Source organism: Malaya genurostris, chromosome 3, assembly GCF_030247185.1.
Source record: "Malaya genurostris strain Urasoe2022 chromosome 3, Malgen_1.1, whole genome shotgun sequence".
In the NCBI taxonomy this organism is placed as follows: domain Eukaryota; kingdom Metazoa; phylum Arthropoda; class Insecta; order Diptera; family Culicidae; genus Malaya; species Malaya genurostris.
This window is the reverse complement of record NC_080572.1, coordinates 61788054-61808293: the sequence shown is the minus strand read 5'-3', so window position 1 is coordinate 61808293 and position 20240 is coordinate 61788054. Positions and strand designations below refer to the sequence as shown.

At 38.9% G+C, this 20240-nt stretch overlaps 1 protein-coding gene across 1 annotated transcript in view; it reads left to right on the top strand.

The window, feature by feature from the left end:
- Positions 1 to 20240, top strand: part of LOC131435046 (low-density lipoprotein receptor-related protein 1) — a 515798-nt gene that overhangs the window by 318282 nt on the left and 177276 nt on the right. The gene's annotated exons all lie outside the window — the stretch shown is intronic.

Below are 20240 nucleotides of genomic sequence, written 5' to 3'. Positions count from 1 at the left end.
TTCCAGGTGCTCCAAGCGATACTGATCCAGTTTTCGTGATTGATTCGATTTTCACTCGATCAACCGTGCAAAACGATGCTTTCGGGAAGCCCGATGATTGAGGATAAACAATGGCTTGGCAAAACGAGGCACGACCGGTGCTGAACTGAGGCGGCTGATGGCTAGACGTTCCACAGAAACCGGCGAAGATGGTGCGCTTGATTTTCGCACAAAATAATGTGAGAGAGACCTGTTGGCAAGGACATCAATCATTTTTGCTTTAAATTTTCATCATCTTTTTGTCATACCAGACTTTCTTTCGTCGCTCGTATTCTATTCATGGTGTGAGATTTAGCTTATCGTAATCTTTTCTTCTTTGCAGGTGAGTGATAAGCAACTGATCAGATTTGTTAAATTGGGAAGATGTCATTCAGCTACAAGGAAAGGAAGGAAATATTGTAAGTAAATTGATTAATGAGTGAGTCTACCAATTGGTTCAAAACTTGAATAATTAATTTATTTACGACATCAACTGTGACTATCAAATTTTTGTTATCAATCGTTTTTTCAAACACAAATTTGTAAGTCAATTAGGAATTTGAAATTTATCGACAGAATAGAAGTTGGCTTCGGCACCTTTTCCAAAAGTAATATGGTAGAAATCCTATGTGTTTCCAGTTTACAAAAAAAAGGAACAAGTGAATAGTGTTGCTTTGCTGCTTTGTGCGCTGTATCGAAGCTGTTTCAAGCTATGGTTTTGAATTCCATAACACATAGTTGCTCTGACTACATATCTGAGACTCAGCATGGGTTCATGTCAATGTGTTCCATGGGTTGTTTTTACTACTTTTCGTCGTCAAGTTCGGACGTGTTTTTCATTCGCTCCCAGTGCCGCGCGCGAAATATTTTTTCTGGTTTATTTTAACTTTTTTTGTTTGTGTAATCAGCATTTTTTTTACAAGGTGAAATGCATTTACGCACGGAGTGTAGGATTCTCCACAGGACTACCCAACTGTTGATTGGAACTACCCACTAAAACACCCTGGATCTCCAACCCTACCTCCCCGGACAGGTATTACTTCGGGGTGGAAGGCTATTGGTGCTCACAGCACCCTCCCCAGATTTATGCAGAATGGGGATCAGCATCCTGCTCTCGAGGGATCGACCAGTTGGAAGACGAGGCCGGTCCAAAGATGCCGGCTGGAGGGTAACTTCCGGTTCACTGGCACCTCGACGACCCAAAACTGATGCTACGTCGCGGAACTACTCGACGTTTCACGGTCGAAGTTGGCTACCTTCCACGACAGAGTTTTGGGAGTATTACTTCTCCTTGTGCTTCTCGCCAATTGACCGATCGTGTAGCGAATGGCTAGATGGTCACTATGGGTGTAGCCACCATCAACTCTCCAATTAAGATCTCCGGCTAGGCCGGGACTACAGAAAGTCAGGTCGATAAACGACTCGACTCCGTTCCGCTGGAAGGTACTTTTCAGTCCATCATTCGCTAAAACGACGTCTAACTTGGCAAGGGCATCCAGTAACGTCTGTCCTCTCCTATTGGTATAGCGGCTGCCCCAAGCCGTTGCCCATGCGTTGAAGTCCTGTCGACCATCCGGGTGAACTGGTCTATTGACCATCTCGGTGGAGCGTAGCAATAATAATAATAATAATACACTCCGTTTACCTTCGCTATGGCTACTCCCTCCGCTTGCGTTTTCACCACCTCTTGCACTGGGTATCGCCACAGTCTAGGATTCGTCCGACATCCAGTTCCCGTTATCTACCGATGTGTGATAGGGATCTGAGAGAATCGCGACATCAATGCCCCATTCCGCCACTGACTGGTACAGCAGTTGCTGGCCAGCTGCACTGTGATTTAGATTCAGCTGTGCTACTTGCATGTTGTTTTACTCCCTCCACTTGTTGGACAAGTAGGTCCGCCCATGACAGGGTTTGTTGCCCTCTTCTTGCTCGCGCATAGCATGCAACGTGGCGTTCTTTCACATGCATACGCCTTGTGCCCCTCGCCGCCACAACGCTTGCAGTCCGGTCCTCGGACTTGTGGCCAGGTTCAAAACACCTGAAGCACATGTCGACCGCCGGCGGTTGGTAAGCGGTCACTGGGCATACCGACCATCCGACCTTTAGCCTGCCCACTTTGAGAACCTTGTTAGCATCCGTGGCCGATAGCTTGAATGTAGCTATCTGAGTGCCCTGTGGTCCTTTCCTCATACGGATGGATTCCCGTGGGACATCCACACCTCCTTGCTCCTTGATGGCCATGGCCAGTTCTTCTGCGGTGGCGATTTCATCCAACCGTTTGCACTGGAGTGCAACCTCGCTACGCTACGCGTACTTTTCTTTGTCGGCCTCAACCAACAAAGCCTCGCCTTTGTCCCTAGTCCTCCTCCCGGGAATGGGCCCAGCATCTTTTGGGACCCTTTTCTTCTTGGCGACCTTCACCCATGGATTCTCGCCGGGTTCGCTTACATGGCTCGGATCCGGTGGTCGAGTGCCGAGGTTTGGGTTGAGCCCCTCGCCACGTTCCTTCGCTCCATCATTTCCACCATGGTCTTTACTCCTTTTGGCCTTGGGAGTCAGGCATTTACTTCCTGGAGAATCCCTGGCGCGTTTCCGGCGCTGTTTATTTCGCTCAATCGTAAGCCGGAGCGCATAGTCGACCGCCTCCTGTTTTTAATCGGTATCGAAGGTGAAGGGCTCTGTTTGAGGACACTTCTCCGACTTTCCGCCACCCTTTACCCGCACCAACAACGCCTTTTGGTCCCTTTTAGCTATTTCACCTTCAGCTCCTTGCTGATGTTGGATTTCTCCTGCGTGAATTCAATAATCGCGTCGAGTTGTTCTATGACCGCTGTCATACTCGGCTTGACCACTTCCTTCACTTGCTCCAAGGACTCAGGCTGGTCCACTGGTTTGACATGGGCATTTCTGTCGCTCGTCCTCTCATCTACCGCCTCGCTCTCCTCTCTCGCACCCGTTCTGGATAGAGACCTCCTCAAACCCCCTCTTGCGAAAGGGTTTATCTGCTTACTTGACGCCGATGTTGTGTAATCAGTATGAGCTGCAAAATTTGTGCACTGGATACCTCCTTCGACACAATCATGTGGACATGCGTTGGCTGCTCTCGAAAATTTCACGCGGCTTGCATCAGCGCGGTTCTCTCAGGAAAACAAACAAAAAAGGCGGGTGGGTAATGTCAGAGACATAACTGGATGTCGTGAATACGAAAACAACTGACATGTTTCTTAATATTTCCGAATATCAATTAGTTGATCAACTGTATGAATTATGCAAGCATTCCTCTTTTTCACATTTTTCGCAAAAACAAAGAAGGCCTCACTTGATCTCGATTACTGTGAATTTCACACAGCGAAAAGTGCACAAATCAAATCAAACAGTTCTGGATTTGTGCTAAACTGAGGATATTTACCTTGGATTTGCGAGCAAGAAATCCTAATAGTTCTTTAGAAAACTTTTAGAGCCATTTAGTCATTGATTTTGTGTGATGCTGACCATCGTTATCCACTTTTCGTTGTTTTTTCACTAATGCAAACAACTGGCAGCTGTGACGTAATCGCTCTTGTCGGAAGCGAAACTAGCTTTGCAAACGACACACAATACATCTGCTCGCAGTGGCGACAGAATCCAAACTGATCAAATTTTTGTTAAGTGGTATCTTTTTACGTGACTTCGTTTGTAGCTTTTTCACTAATGGGTGGTCCTAACGGCTATAAAAAGGCAGCATTTTGTTCTTTTCTTTAGAACGCGTTCTGATTGGCTGGTGTTGACATGGGTGAAATGGGACAGGTTTTTCAATAGTGTGCTATTGAAATACTACAATGCTTTTTCTATACACGCTTAAGTTTAAAAATTTCGATTATATTGGTAGTTAGATTATATAAATCCTTTCACAGATCACTGAGTTATGAGCTTTCAAAATACGAGAAAAGCAAACGCGCCTTATGATTTATCCTCTTTGTTACTCGTTTGTACCAAACATTTCAGAAAAGTTTAATTTTGAATTTTTTGAGATTATATCACACAACTGAAACTGATTAATTTGTGACACGATGCGTTGTCTAGATGAAACATTTTTTTTTCTTTGCTATACGCTATATCATGGTCATGGTCGCTGACCAAGTTCGACGGGTGTCTTCTGATGGACGACCTTGACCAACCCGTAATGTTTTGGCCAGATTTGGCAAGCTGTCATTACAGCAAAGTCGTTCAAGAATGGTATGCAGAGAAAGTGGTCCAGTTTGTTCAGAAAAAAAAACCTTAACCCACCCAACTGCTCCCAGTTCCGCTCTATTCAGAAATACTGGGCAATCATGAAGAGGAGACTCAAGGCAAAGGGAAAGGTTGTCAAAGACATCAATCAGATGACGACCTTGTGGAATAAGATAGCTAAAACGATGGACGAAGAAGGTGTGCGCCGCCTAATGAGCCGTTTTACAGGAAAAAATCGAGAATTTTTTTCGAAATCGTATCGAATAATTTTATTCGTATTTTTTCTTAAAAGTATGAAAAAACGCTACATTTGTATAAAAAAGATCTTGAATTCAATAATAAATAACTGAAATACAGGCAATTGTATTTGTTCCAATTCTATCTGAAGCAAGCTTTATTAAAAATAAGCTCCTGAAAATAAAATTGTTAAACTTATCAGCCTCCAATTTCGGAAACGGAAGTCGTATCCGGATGAAATCCGGATCCAGTTGAAATTCAGTAGCAGGCTATGGGAATATGAAGCTTTATTTTTGAATCTAAGTTAAAGAAAATCAGTTGAAAATCGAGTGCTATTTTTCTTCGTTCGTTTTTTTGCACGTTTTTATCCCGTTACTCCCAAACCGAAAGTTCGATCCTAAAAAAATCTATAGCAGCCAATGGGACCAAGAGACCTTTCATTTGAATTAAAATTTGTGAAAATCGGTCGACGAACTGAGACGAATGGTACATGACACTCGGCCTTCCGGGACTACGATCAAAAGTCGGTTTTCACAGTGATTGCGTAGCCTCTTTATATAAGAAAGGCAAAAAATTATCATAAATCAAATTTTGAGATAATTTTTCTCTCATTGTTCGAAGAAAAATTCTGACACATTTTTCAGTGTTAATTACATAATCAATATATAGAAACTGCAACAATCTGACGAGAGGAGAGAGCAACTAATGGGAAATTAGGCGCATGAGTGTATTGAATGTGCAGAATGTACAAAGTTTGTACATGTACTACAAACTGCGGGTGCGTTCGGAAAGTTCAACTGAACTCAACTTGCGTAGATTTTCAAGGATTTAACTTTCGGTATCGATGTAAATTTTAGCTAAATTAACTATGATGTTAATGAAATGAGTTATCTTAACATGGTTTGAATTGTAAATTTAAATGAAATATGACGCTCCTCCCATGTGCATCTAAAACGACGTTAATGTACACGTTTTTTTTTTAAGTGTGTAGGAAAAACTTTCTGTAATATTACTTATATAAGTGGAAGAACTTGACTGTCTTAAAAATCAGTATAAAATCAACATTTTTGCAAAATCTGTCTGAAATTCAGTAAATTCTACAAATGTATCAGTAAAATACTGGAAAATCCGTAAATATGGTAACCCTGTCCCCATTAGAATTACCTGATTTTATGTATTTTTAAAATATTTTTTTTCTGCGTGTACAATTTTTAAGCAAAAATTGTCCTGATTCAATGGAATATTGAAAAAAAATCCACCCAACTACCATTCAATTCAATTACATTACATTGCGACGTATTTCGAAAAGACTAACAGTAGAAAAAAAAGTATCTATTGCAATAGGCGCCGGAATAATTGATTAAAACAACTGAGACATTTTGCCGAAAGCCACTTCGCCGAAAGTTTAGTTTCGTCGAATTCTTTAATTGTCTTAATACAGTTATTGTGATTGATTCAAAATCAAAACAAATGAAAGATGATAATGTTTACATCCCATTAGTTGATTTCTATAAATTCATTTTCTCGAGTTTCTCTTTCGGCGAAATGACCCGCTCCCGGTGTATCTATCAAGTCAATGTTTTCGGTTCACAAGCAAACAAAAAACTTGCCGTTTATGCAGATCGATGACTATTCAACAAAATGATTTGAACGAAACGACAATTATTTTTATAAAGTGTGAATATAATTCAAATTATTGCTGATTAATATTCTCATTTTGATTATATAAAACCATTGGGAAAAGTCGTTCTTCGGGTGATAGGTTGAATACATTTCTGTTGGTGGAATCTTTGCTCACAATCGAAATTCCTTCGAATAATTGCTTTTGTCAGTACCGGGCGCATAATCAACGAGCACTATGCAAGCAATTAGCCGCACGATTTAATTTATATTCATTCCATTCATCGGTGTATTTTTTCCTCGAGAACGCAAAGTAATCTCTCATTTTTTGACAAGTGGGACGGAAGCTGAAACTTTGTTTGCATTCTATTTTCATGACTGGTAATTGGATTTTCGCCTTTGTTTCGGCAATCATGCCGCTGTTCCGCAGTTCCTTCCAGCGCTCACCAGAAATGGCAAGGAAGATACAGAGCATAAAACTGCCGCACCAGTTTTAAAACAGGTTCCTCCGTTAGCAATCCGTTTTTTTTGTGCTTCGCAAGTTCGGTAGAAAAAAAGGAGAGTCCTGCCGGTACCTTTTTTTCAGGAATCGTGCAAAAATTTTAATGTGAAAGCCGACTACGATAGAGTGAACAATGTCGCAAACATGCACCAAAGTTTTATCGTTCTGTACGCTCTGGTATGATGGTACCCTCTGACGTTTCACCGGATCACCATGTTCATAAAATACCTTCACATACTGGCCGGCCCACTGAACACAGGTACTTATTGCTTTCGATAGTCACACAGTGTAGTGATGCGATGAAAATGGAAGTTTCAAATGTCGTCAAATCTGCTGCTAGTGTACGGTCACATGAACTTTCAATCGTATAAGAGGATGATCGAAATGGTGGAATCTGTTCCACTAGAAAATGCTACAAATCCACGATGAAAAATTTTGCACGCTTTACGAATACCTCTCCAATATGAACTGTGTTGGTTACGCACTTTTTTTCCATAGTTAAATACGTTCATTTCATAGGCAATATACATAAGTTTTTCTTCACCGTGGCATCCACAATACATAGTACTTTAAGAAAGGTCACGACAAGCAAGAATGTTGCGAACTGGGACATTGGATAGTCTACCTTGGGTACGCAAGGAATTTATTAGTTGAGATCTGACATCACGATACACGACCCACGCATGTCCAAACGAAATTATCAATATCGCAATAACCTTCGCCACAAGCACAATGATTAGTCTCGGAGAGTCTTATTCGATGGAGATGTGCATCTAACGTGTAGTGATTGGACATGAGTCTGGACATCACACGAATGAAGTCCCTACTCACATCCTTTCCCATGAACCATGCGTTTGTCGATATTTTAGGAATAATTGAGTGCATCCATTGACCCAGCTCATCTTTATCCCAAGAAGCTTGCCAGCTGGCAAGTGTTCTTTGGTGGGACGCGCTATAGAATTCGTTGAAGGCAATCGGTCTCTCATAAATTTCACCCTCCATAGCACCACGTTTGGCTAAACTATCGGCTCTTTCATTGCCCGGAATGGAGCAATGAGCCGGGACCCAAACTATTGTGATTTGATAATTATTATTCAATATGACGTTCAGACACTGTTTTATTTTGCCCAAGAAAAACGGTTCACAGCAGCGTTTGAGCGTCAAAACCTGTTGGATCATTCTTCCCATCATATGAATCTGAAGCTGCACGGATCATGCTTTCTTGAAAAGACGACCAGCTCTGTTTTCTCCGCAGAGAATTCGATACCCAGATGAACAGCCCAAACGGACAAGTTATCTAAGGTATCTTGCAATGGTTTATGCAGATCAATAGCTTTGGGTCCAGTAACTGAAACCACGCCATCATCTGCCAATTGTCTTAGTGTACATGGGGTTACTAGACAGCTGTCAATGTTATTCACGTAAAAATTATACAGGAGCGGACTGAGACATGAGCCTTGCGAGAGACCCATGTAGCTAATTCTGATTGTTGCCAAATCGCCATGTGAAAAATAAATGCATCTCTCTGACAAAAGGTTGTGCAAATGATTATTTATAATCGCTGTAAGTCCATGTTGGCGGAGCTTGTCTGAAAGAACATCAATGGAAACTGAATCAAATGCTCCTTTAATGTCTAAAAATACAGATGCCATTTGTTGTTTTTGAGCGAAGGCAATTTGGATGTCAGACGAAAGTAATGCAAGGCGATCATTCGTTCCTTTACTTCTACGGAAGCCAAACTGAGTATCTGACAACAAACCGTTCGTGACGTCGAAGAATATTTTTTTCGAACAATTTTCTGATGCAGGACAACATTGCAATGGGTCTATATGAGTTGTGATTAAAAGCTGGTTTCCCCGGCTTCTGAATGGCGATAACTTTCACTTGCTTCCAGTCAGGTGGGACAATATTTTGCCTAATAAACATTTTGAACAATTCCAACAAACGTCTTTTTGCGAGGTCGGGCAGATTCTTCACCAAGTTGAATTTAGTTCTGTCCAACCCAGGAGCGTTATTGTTACAACACGTGAGTGCTATGGAAAATTCCATCATTGAAAAGGGGCTATCAATGGTACCATTATTTGGAGAAGACTCCTTAATAATGCTATGCGTATGAACAGAATCTGCACAAACTTTCCTAGCAAAACAAATATCCATCGGCTCGAGTATTCCTCACTCTTCCTACGTTACGATTCCTCATTCGTCTGGCCGTATTCCAAAGAGTGCTCATTGAGGTTTCTCTTGATAAACCTTCGACAACAGCTACATTTCTTGGCCCGAACTATGCTCTTGTACTTGGTTTCTAAAGTCAAGAATTTTTCAAATATCTGAGGAGTTCCTCCTCCTCGTTTTGAAAACGTCTTGAAAGCATTTTGTTTCGCGTGTTTAGCATCTGAGCACTCTTTGTCCCACCAAGGGTTTGGAGGCCTTCTGTTAGACGATGGACCAAGAAATCGTTTGGTTTGGGCTTGTGCTGCGGCCACCAGAATCGAACAAACGAGGAAGTCGTATTTAACCTCGGTTTTAAGCTTTTATTATTAAGGAAATATTTTTCTCGAACCAAAAATGTTTTGAGGTAAAATTATTAAGTTGCAGAATTTATACCGTTTTATACCGTTTGAATCAGTTCACTTAGTTCGCACAGTGACTGTGTGATTAGTTCAATAAATTATTCATGTTTTCTGAACTTGTTAATTGATGGACAGGTAAACTCAATTTGACTTCACTGGTTCCGGAAGCCCCGAAAGTAGTGAGCAAAAGTTATTTTTGAGATAGTTTGGTCGATTCTCACTAACTTCAATGAGTATTTCGATCGAAATAAATGAAAAACTCACTCGGCATGGAAATACTCGGAGCTCTGCCGGTTTGGAGGTTTTGTTATTTCAGGAACAAATTAACGGAATAATGAGTGCGGTTCACAATAAAATAAAATCGATAATTAAACACAGTACTAAAAAACCTGTTTTAATCCACCTAGTGGTGTAATGATGCCTTTCTCATATCAATCATACTATCATATATAATACTGTGGTATTCTTCAAAATAATTCTCTGCGGTTTTTGAAAGAATAACCGAAATCGGTTTGTTTGACCGTTTACTGATAAAAACTATCGATTGGAAAAGATTTGAGGTCGATTAAGAAATTTTTTTAAGGTTTTTCCTCATTTTCAGTTATGGTATACAATTTTTAACCCACTTTACCCTATATTTCCGGATCCGGAAGTCGGATCCGCATGAAATTCAGGAATTACGTATGGGACCACAGGACCTTTCATTTGAATATAAATTTGTGAAAATCGGTCGCGCCATCTATGAGAAAAGTTAGAACACATCTTTTCTTTTTTTTGCACATTTTACCCCATAACTCCCGAACCGGAAGTCGGATCCAAATAATATTCAGGAATTTTATGGGACCTTAAGACCTAAGTTTGTGAAAATCGATTCAGCCATCTCTGAGAAAAGTCAGTGCACTTATTTTCACAATTTTTTGCACATTTTACCCCATAATTCCGGAACCGGAAGTCGGATCCAAATAATATTCAGGAATTTTTTATGGGGCTTTAAGACCTTTCATTTGAATCTAAGTTTGTAAAAATCGGTTCAGCCATCTCTGAGAAAAGTTAGTGCAAAAAAACGTTACACACACATACACACACATACACACACACAGACATTTTACGTACTCGACGAACTGAGTCGAATGGTATATGACACTCGGCCCTCCGGGCCACGGTTCAAAAGTCGGTTTACACAGTGATTGCATAACCTTTCTATATGAGAAAGGCAAAAACAAATTAGAATTGTAGCTTAAGCCGCCATAGTTCGGCTCATATCTTACGGAAAATAATGAAGAGTTTTTTTTTATTTTCGGTGTTAAAAACCTTTGCTTACGATTCTAGACCATTTTGAGCGGTTTATAGTGGTTTTTACGGTCGCTAAGTAGCGTTGATTAAAACAGTAGAATTCTCTGAAAATTTATATTATCTTTATTGAAAAATAATACTTAGAGTAAATTCAGCCGCTATATGTTTTATACGGAAGATCTATGATAGAACTGAAACTGGAACAAAAGTATCCCCAGCAAGCCGTTCTAGTTTAATTTATTCGAACAGTTCTTCTGTCAAATTTAAAACTCTTAGAAAAATAAATAATATCTGATACACCAATAATTCCAACTGCACTGACTCTGTCAAACGGAAACCTTTATGATAACTGTTAGGTGAGGTTAGGTAGAGCTAACACCCACGCTATATCTGAGAAACGCTGGAGTGGTGACTTAGCCCACAGTAGGAAGTTTGGGCCACCCTCTAATAAGAAAAAATCGGTAAAATATTGCTGACTTTCGAAAAGCTCAACGATAAGAGCAGTAAAAAGTATCTTTCACCGATCGGTCGATAGAGTTGAGCTAAGACTCATTCCTTCATAATTTTATGCTGAATTATTTACCACTCCATACTTAAGTTTGGGGACATTTACCATAAAATTGTAAATACACGAAATTGGTAAGCTGTAGAATATTACTGCTATTTTGTTCGATTTGGATGAAAACCTGGTAAAATATCATCTTTGGTGCTAGAAAATCGAATCATTTAAGTGTGCTCGAAAAAACTTTAGATTTACTGACCAAAACATGACAAATAATCAGATATCGACGACTAAGTCTTTCAGAAATCGTTATTAGCTTTCCAATTTCAGGAAATTTTATTTGAGCTGATGATGATCGCTAGAAAGCATCCTACATATATTAGTGAAACAAAAATTTACCATTTGAAAACAATGAGTATTTTTTATTCTCATGTTTACCGGAAACAATTAAAAATCAACGATTAAGTGTTCTTTCGCTTGTGATTTACTGAAAATAAACGAAAAATGATTTACCCTTCGAGTCACTAAAATTCTAATCGTAGCGAATTACTCAACGATTTCTTTACATTCGACATTTGATTTTTCTAGTTGGGAGGGAGTTGTACAAGCAATACTTGTTGCTAGCAAAGTTGTACAAGCAATACTCGTTTACTAAAAATACATCTTTAAAGATAGTAACATCAACATAAGGTTCGAAGAGGAAGTCCTTATTTTATCGAAGAGGAAGTCCTTATTTTATTAAACCTAAGCTTCTATTGGGTTGTAAATAAAGCTTAAATAAATTGCATGCATGGCTAGATTACAAGAAAAGGCTTCGGTGTTTACATTGAAGAATCTTAAAAAAGTTCTTCGAAGAATCTCTTAGAAATGCGTTTGAAATAAAGATATAACTAGAAATAAAAATGCACGGAAAAAGCGAAAATGACCGCTTCAGAAAACTTGACTTTTTCTACTGAGTATGTAACGGTACCCCCATTCATTTCAACTCCGTATCTCAATAAGATGAGATATGGTGCATTCCGAGTGTATTCGCAAAGTTATTGACACCAGTATTATGCACAATTATGCCGTAATCTGATTTCTCAGAGCCGAAACAAAGATGTTTCATCCGATTTTATCATAATTTGTTGTTTGGTAGTCACGTAATCCTCAAAATCCTCAAAAACAATAAGTAAATTTTAATCTTTTATTAGTCTGTGGTATTCTAAAAATAAAATATAGCCAACACAAAAATTTTACTAGATAGGCTCATGTAAACAATTTGTGTTTTCAAATTCGTTTCGATAATGCAAATGCAATTCTGCATGTAAAACAGGTATTGATACCAAATAACGAATTGCATCGTTCAAAAAGACTATCAATAATATCAACGCAAAAATAATACTTATGCATCTGAAAGATCAATTTAATCAAGCTTTCACTACACAACTTCTGAGCAAACACCGTAAAGTACAGCGGAAAAATACATTTTCGTCCGCAGCTGTAAAGTACTTTTTCGTCCGCAGTAGAATACATTATTTCGTTGGCGGTAGGAAGCTACAGTACATTTTTGAAAGCGACGGGAGTTGAATGAAGGAGAACAAATCTTATTTTTACCTGTATCGTTCTGATCGTCGCAGTTGTAGCAGACAAATAAATGCATTTTACCGTTACCGTTTGCATCACTGCCCGCACGGACTTATGGCTACCTGGGCAGCCATGGGCACCAGACGGCTACCAAAATTGTTTCAGTGACTGTCAAAACTAATTTGGCAAAACATAGTCACATTTATCTTAAAAATTGTCCCAGAAAGTATGGACGCAAACAAAAACCCGCTGCCATTTCGCAATGCTTCAGAATCTGTCAATTTTTATGGCTGCGTTTTCTTGTTTATACTCTTCTCTTACCACTTGTGCAGTTGTTTATTCGTTTTCATTAGTTTGTCTTGAAATGCGTGGACTTTCAGCCGAACAACGTCGAAAAATTGTGTACAAATGGTGCACAGAACGCGGACTGTCACTGAGAAAGATAGCAAAAATGGAAGAAGTAAATTAAAGAGCCGTGCGAAATGCAATCAGAAAGTTCGGTGAGGATAACACCTTTGAGGATAAACCGAAACGGGTTGAAAAAAAGGTCCTGCTAACCCTCAGTTGGATAAACGTATACTGAAGGCGTTCAAGCAAAAGAAGGAGGTTTAAGTTCGGGATGTGACCAAAACAGTGGACACTTCAAAGTCAAATGTTCTTCGTGCTAAAAAACGATTGAATCTTCGAACCTATAAGAAGCAGAAACAACCAAAACTTAGTCCGAAACAAGAAGCATCGATCAGGCCGAGGGTTCGAAAGCTATGCAATACGATTCTTGCAGGAAATTTGAACTGCATAATCATGGACGACGAAACCTACGTGAAACTCGATTACAAATCCATGCCGAGACCACAATATTATACGGTGCGAGAAGGGCAAGTCCGAGACATCGATTGAAGTCGAAAAATTTGGTAAGAAAGCTATGGTCTGGCAAGCAATTTGTAGCTGCGGTAAGATTTCGAAACCCTTCATCACCACTGCTTCAAGAAACAGCGAAATATACATCAAGGAACGTTTATAAAAACGACTTCTACCCATGATTCGAAGCCACAAGGATCCTGTTGTCTTCTGGCCAGATCTTGCTTCTTGCCACTACTCGAAATCAACGGTAGAATGATATACTACCAAAAATGTCACTTTCGTCCCCAAAGTCATGAATCTACCAAATTGCCCACAACTTCGACCAATTGAGGAATTTTGGGCATTAACGAAGACACATCTTAGGAAGCATGTCTCGGCAACCGAAACCATACAACAGTTCGAAAAATATTGGAAAAAAGTGTCAAAACTTGTCGCCAAGAAGTCTGTACGGAATTTAATGAGGAACGTTTGCAAGAAGGTGCGTCAGCTAGTCTACAATGGCTAAGTAGCAAATGTTGAGAATAATATTCTATTGTTGTAGTCTAATATTATCAGTATATCGAATAAAATTTGAATATCTAACACTTGTGAATTATTTACAGCGAAATCAAAGTGCGTCCATACTTTCTGGGACAGTCTTTAGTTAGCCGAGTGTCTACTTCCTGGTGGATACGGTTGTATCGTTTAAGGTGTATGTCTGATAACGGCTTTGCACGCTTGCTGCTCGGAAAAGAGCAGCAAGCGTGCAAACCAAACTTTACAAAACCGTTTCATTGATTGACTTTCAGAGCAAAACACTGAAACCGTGCGAGTGGAATCAATGGAAAACGACATAGGTTCGAAACTAGCTTCAAACAAACGGTTTGACAGCAGTTAGGGTGGAAACTGAGTTAGGTTTGGCATCAAGCGAAAACGACATCAGTGAACTTTAATCTACAGGCAGGCTTTTTTTAACGTGAATACGTTTGACTTTACCATGGGCGGCTTTTAAATATTCTGTGAAAAAATCGAGTTGTATTAAAGCAGCAACATAGTCTTTATTTCAGTGTGTTTTTTTCTGTCGAGTGTGTTTCCATAGACATAACAAGGACTATAAGCGAAAGCTTCGGTGACCAAGTAAACCGAAGCATGCTTGGTTCTTCTAGTCAATTGGGCTTTCTCCTCATGTGTTCTCATATGCATGGTAGTTTAATTGGTAGAACAATTTCCCAGATAAAGTTTTCCAACTATCATTTTGGTTTGTGTGAATGCTCCGTTTTATTTTTCTATTCTTAATTGAACCATTATAAGTGACCCGGTCCTAACCCGTTCGGTTGCAACGCCGAAATATTTACCGCAAACGGTTCCGACAGAAGTTTTTCGTATGGGTAAACATTTTTCCGAATATGTAGTATGGTTTCGAAGCCACCGCCGCTTTTAATGGAAATGCTCTCGAAAACGACCCACATTGGTTATTCATTTGCAAGCTATTTTGCTTCCCAACCTCCTACGCTCTGTTGGTTATCCACAATAACCGAGAGGCATACAAAAATTGTTTGACAGTGAGACGATGTCGATGCAAGCATCGGTTGTTTGGTTTCCTGCGGGTTGCCATCCCTTCTCCCAGCCCCATTATTCCGTGCACTTTCTATTGGAGATTCTTCACTGTCGCTGCTCCGTTACTGTATCGTCATTTTTGTTCCCGGATGGTTGCCCTCAAAACGGACACAGAGTCGCAATCGCAGTTGTAGGCATTAACACTCGATAGAGCTTCCAAACAATTCCAAACAATTTTGTCGGTCGAACGGTGGTACGGCCATCGTTTCGGCGGTTGTTGGCAGGACCATCTCCCGAGATGGGAATCAAATTTCGCTAGCGCAGGGTCAAAATCCGGATGAACGTGGAATATCACGTGCCGTTCTTTACTCGTTCGCTTTATTTTAGATACATTCGCTGGGGAATGGGATTGTTATGGTCCTTTTACTTAAGTGGTTTTTCGGAAATGTATTCCATGTGTGTACTGAAGGAAATAGACAAAGAAACGAGAGCAAAAAAAGAAGGTGTTGATGTGGGATGTTTTCACAATCTTTGCCTTGCCGTCGTCGAACCTGGAAGGGTTTGCGCGCTATTTGACCGGAAAATTGAAACAGCAAATAACCGTTAAGAAATTTGTGGCGATTGCCTTCGGGGTGAGCAAACGACCGATGCGCTATCGAATGTTTTCTGGTTATCGAATTGTTGGAGATCGACTTTTCCGTCTCTGTTATTTTGAATGTTATTACTGAACAGACTGATTCAGTGAAGTTGCAATGTTTCACATTTGGTAAACATCATAAGAGAAGAAGACAGAGGAAAAACCGGCTGAAGATCCCCAAAGTTTAATGCTTATTTGATGTGTTTTAAGCAGTGTTGGTGATTGCCGATAATTTGACAGAAGCTGCTCGATATTTCTCTATATTGTATACAACATTTTCAATCCGGTAGAAGATGCTACAAGAACTCGTGTCTCTCAATGCATGAACCGTGAGAGAACCGTTCATTCTACATTTCTTCGTTCTCTGAGTATTTCATGGCTCTGAGTATTTCATGGCCCTTAAAAAAATTTACAGTCTGGTAATGATCGGTGCTGTGTGGAATATACCAAGAGAGAATCGCAAGTTGACAATTATCGCAGAAAATCGTATCGATGACTCGACTTGATTATTCTCATACTAGGTTGTAATATTTCAAAACCGTTGTGTGGAGCATTTACATACATTTTCATAAACACAACTTATACAAAGGTTATATGCACATAGCTAGAATAAGTGGCAATAGTAAAATGATTCCATCGCAATTATCCACTGCCTATACAGAATCGGATCGCGAAACGAGAATAAGCGACCGTTTGTTGCTTCAGAGAGAATCTCCACAGCAGCGAGCAAACCTTTGATTCTCAAACAGGTCATCGAGAGTAATTCGCTCTCGCACTGGTGTCCATTCTATGTTAAATGAACCATGCCGGTTTTTTGTTGCTGCGATGATATCCGTCTCTCTTTGATGGCACTGATTGATTCGTGTGCTCTTCACTTCTACTAGAGAGCGTTCTTTGATACGATAAAAACCATCCTTGATTTTAATTATACTCTTTCAACCACTCAGTGAGGCTTGGCGGGATATTGGTTAACCTATTGCACCTTCGTCCATTGATTCGCAATTGTTGTGGAAAGCATCGTTATAAACCTAATTATGAACTCGATGAATTATCGAAATCGCAGAATGGTAGTAATGGTAGAAAACTCACGCTATAAAAATAACTGCATGCATGCAAAAGTTGAACACAAGCTTGGCTAAGAGAAGCCAAAATATCGAAATCCGTTACGGTAGTATTCACATAGGTATAATTGTATATATTTTGGATAATGATGTAGTTTCGTTGGATACAAGACAATCACGAATCAAGGCAAACAGAGTATGGGTTAGCGTGTTCGATGTTGGTTCTTAATACACTGAGGTCTTTTTTTCACGTGGGGGATACGTATCGCGTAAAAACGCGTAGCTTCGGATCTTGATTTATGTTCCAGTGTATTAGTTTTCCTAGTATGCATTTGAAAGCTAAAGTCAGACTGTTTCAGAATCAGTATGTGTCATTAAGGTGAAATGTCAGTCGGTGTTGAACAGTCGTTCGCACCGCACGCGTATAGCTCTTGGCTCCTGGAATTTTTTTCTGGCTACCTAGAGTTTCATTGATTCAAGGCTTCAGTCTTTTTCAAGGCTACCTGAATCACTAACTAAGTGATACAAAGAGTGATATTAGAGTGACTAAGTGATACAAAGAGTGATATTAGAGTGACTAAGAAATTAATCAGCCTTTTTTAAGGCTAGCTAGGAGTCTAATCGAAGACTAATTTAGCCTAGTTAATTTAATTTAAAATTTCATTAATTTCAAAAATGCCTGCGTCCAACCGGAAAGGCAACAAGCCTAAGGCTAAAAATAATTCAATACGGAATAAATCACAATCCGTTATTCAACATTTTTCTAATAACATTCACGATCTTATAGAATCTGAATGTAAAAATAAAAGACAACGGACGAATTTCCCTTCCGTTGATCCTATGCCGTCTAACAATATTTACGAGATTCTTCCTGAATCCGATTGTAGCGACATAGAAGAAAATTCTTCAAAAATTCCCAAAATGGACGCTTGTCGTTCTGGGAAGAAACATCAATCTATGCCACCAGTGACGGTGATGATTTCCGACTTCAAAGCATTCCGTACTGAGCTTTCTACTTTTCTCCCGGAAGTAAAAGTCTCATTTCAAATCGGACGAAGAGGAGAATGTCGAGTCTTGGTGGATGGATTGGAAGATTACGAAAGTCTTATTCGATATTTGTCCGAAAAACTTCATAAATTTTATTCATATGATATAAAATCAGACAGACCCTTCAAGGCTGTCTTGAAAGGATTATCAAATGATCAAAGTATTGATGAAATTAAAAATGAACTAAAAGAATTGCTTGGTTTTGCCCCTTCCCAAGTAATACTTATGAAAAAAAGAGCGAATGGTACTTCTAAACCACGCTCTGGAATTTCCCATGAACTTTACCTAATACACTTCAATCGAAGTGATGTAAACAATTTGAAAACTTTAGAAAAAGTACGTTTCATTTCCCACATTAAAATTCATTGGGAACATTATAAACGGCATAATCGTATTGCAAACTTAACGCAATGTCGTCGTTGCCAAGGCTTCGGTCATGGAACCAAAAATTGTCATATGGATATACGGTGTTTGAATTGTGGTAAATCGCATTCGAAAGACGCTTGTCCAATGAATGAAACCACTGATAAATTTTCATGTTCAAATTGCAATGGAAATCATAAATCCAATTATTTGAAATGTCCTGTCAGGGAAAAAATTTTAAACGCTCGTTCGCTTAGACAACAAGTCAAATCAACGACCTTAAATTTACAGAACATACCTGAAAATTCTTCTAAGGCACCTGCCAATTCGTCTTCTAACGAAAACAATTTATTGACAGGTAGATCGACCTCGTCATCATCTTCTTCTAATGTCAGTTATGCTGGTATATTAGGTAGAAATCTATCTCCTATTTCTTCTAATGTAAATAATCAAAACACAGGACCGCCTTGCAGTTCTTCTTCTAACGAAAACAATTTATTAATAGGTAGACCGGCCAAATCATCTTCTTCTAATGGCAGTCTACCTATAAATATTCCTTCAATGCCATTCGCTTCTTTAAATGAAGTCGATTTAGGCGATATAACTGAAAATAAAATGATCTACCTACAAGATCAACTTTTTCAAATGATCATCCAAATGAATTCGACTTCATCACTTTTTGAAGCATTTCAAATCGGATGGAAATTTGCAAATAATATTATAATGAATTTAAAATTTAACAGTGATGTTAAATAATTATTTGAACATTTTAAATTGGAATGCTCGATCTTTGAAATCGAGTGAAGATGAATTTTATAATTTTCTCAAAGTTCACAAAATTCATATTGCCATTGTGACAGAAACTTTTCTTAAACCAAATGTAAAATTGAAAAGTAATCCACATTATGTGGTTCATCGATTTGACAGGTTTACTGGAATTGGTGGTGGAGTTGCCATTTTTGTCCAACGGCAAATTAAACATCGAATTTTACCTTCTTTCAATACTAAAGTTATTGAAAGCTTGGGAATCGAAGTTGAAACCATTCATGGAATTTATTTCATCGCTGGAGCATATTTGCCATTCCAATGCACCGGCGAACAATTAAATTTCTTTAAAGGCGATTTGCAAAAACTTACAAGATATCGATCGAAATTTTTCGTAATAGGGGACTTAAATGCTAAGCATGTCCAGTGGAATTGTAGGCAAAATAACAGTAATGGTAAAATACTTCATAATCAACTCTCAGCTGGTTACTTTACAGTTCTTCATCCCAGTAATCCTACTTGTTTCTCTTCCGTGAAAAACCCGTCTACAATTGATCTGGTTCTAACAGATCAAAGTCACATTTGTAGTGAACCGATTACTCATGCTGATTTTGACTCAGATCATCTTCCTGTAACATTCAGACTTTCCAACGAAGCTATAATTAATCCAATTAGTTCTATTTTCAACTATCATAGAGCAAATTGGTTGGATTACAGATCTCACATTGAAAATCATGTGGATCATGAAACTATTTTAGAAAATTCTGCGGATATCGACACAGCAATTGATAATTTGAATCATTATATTATCGAAGCTAGAAATCTTTCAGTTCCCAAAGCTCAAACTAAATTAAATTCTCCTATCATCGATGACAATCTTCAACTGCTCATTCGGTTGAAGAATGTTCGTCGACGACAATATCAACGTTCTCGTGATCCTGCTATGAAAAACATAGTTAAGGATTTACAAAAAGAAATTAAACATAGATTTACTCTTTTGCGAAATGAAAATTTCGCTAAAGAAGTTGAACAAATTAAACCATATTCTAAACCTTTCTGGAAACTTTCTAAGGTTCTTAAGAAACCTCAGAAACCAATTCCTGCTCTCAAGGAAGGAAATCAAATACTTCTTACAAATGGTGAAAAAGCTCAAAAGCTAGCTCAGCAGTTCGAGAGTGTCCACAATTTTAATTTAAACGTTGTGAGTCCTATTGAAAATGAAGTCTCACTGAAGTATGATCATATTTCAACCCAAGTGTTATCACACGATGACATTATTGAGACGAATTTTGATGAAATTAAATCAATTATTAGGAAACTCAAAAACATGAAGGCTCCTGGTAATGATGGAATTTTTAATATTCTTATTAAAAATCTTCCCGATGTTGCCTTGAGACTCCTGGTTAAAATTTTCAACAAGTGTTTTTCATTAGCTTACTTCCCAAAAAGA